Genomic DNA, 1,028 nt, shown 5'->3' with positions numbered 1-1,028 from the left:
AAAAAAACAAAGAAAATTGTTCTCACTGTAGAGTTAACGGAACACTTAAAAATGAAGTGGGTTTCATCCTCAATTTCTTAACAAAATTTGCATAACCGCAGAGAACAGGGAATCCTTTTTATCCTACCCGCCTCGATTTCTAACCTGTGGTTGCTAATTCGCAGTTTTGCGAGCAATTTTCTTAATTCAAAATCCTAAATAGAAAGATATGTTTCTTCCTTAAAGTTTTGTTTAAATTTACTATATAAAAAAGTTTTATTGTTATTATCTGAATTATTAATCTTAGTTGTAAAAATGGCTTTGAATGTACCCTGTATCGATTTCTTGAATAATAGTTTCAGATAACGTTTAAACGTCCTACATTACATTTAATTGTAAAGTGATTTTTGCTGGAAACTTTCCATCTAAACACATACATCAGACATAAAACAAGAATTTCACATAAATTCTGTATTGTAACTAATATTTACAAGTAATCATACATGTTGTGTCCATTTGAATGATTTTTACGGCTTAATTCATAAAAACTGATGGTTTTCAATAGGTTATTGAAGAGAAAATTAAGAATTCAAAATTTTGGCCCGGTTATGGCACATATATCTTTAACTGCATGTTTCTTTATCTTCTTCTGAGCAAAATATGAACACTCGAGCACTTATAAGGTTTCATTATGAATACTTCTAGATTTTTGTTCCTAACACTAACTTTTGAGAATGCTAAAATCTACTTCCTGTGATGTCTTCATCCCACAAATAATGACAGAAAACATTCGATAATGAGTCAGTATATATATAGCATATCTCTGTGACAAGGTCGAGAGAGGAAATATTTATTTAACGTTGATACTGATGTTTTAAATCTGCCCTGAAATGTTACAAAAACTCAGAATGGTGGTATTCACATGTATGGTTGTGAAACGATGACCTAAATATTGACGTTTATTTAACGTTATCAAGATTTTGATATATATAGTCTAGTACTAACAAACTATATCAAGGTGAAACTAACATTAGTCAGCTGTTAAACCG

The sequence above is a fragment of the Argopecten irradians genome, chromosome 8 (genome assembly GCF_041381155.1).
Source record: "Argopecten irradians isolate NY chromosome 8, Ai_NY, whole genome shotgun sequence".
Classification (NCBI taxonomy): Eukaryota; Metazoa; Mollusca; class Bivalvia; order Pectinida; family Pectinidae; genus Argopecten; species Argopecten irradians.
This window is presented reverse-complemented; position numbering follows the sequence as displayed.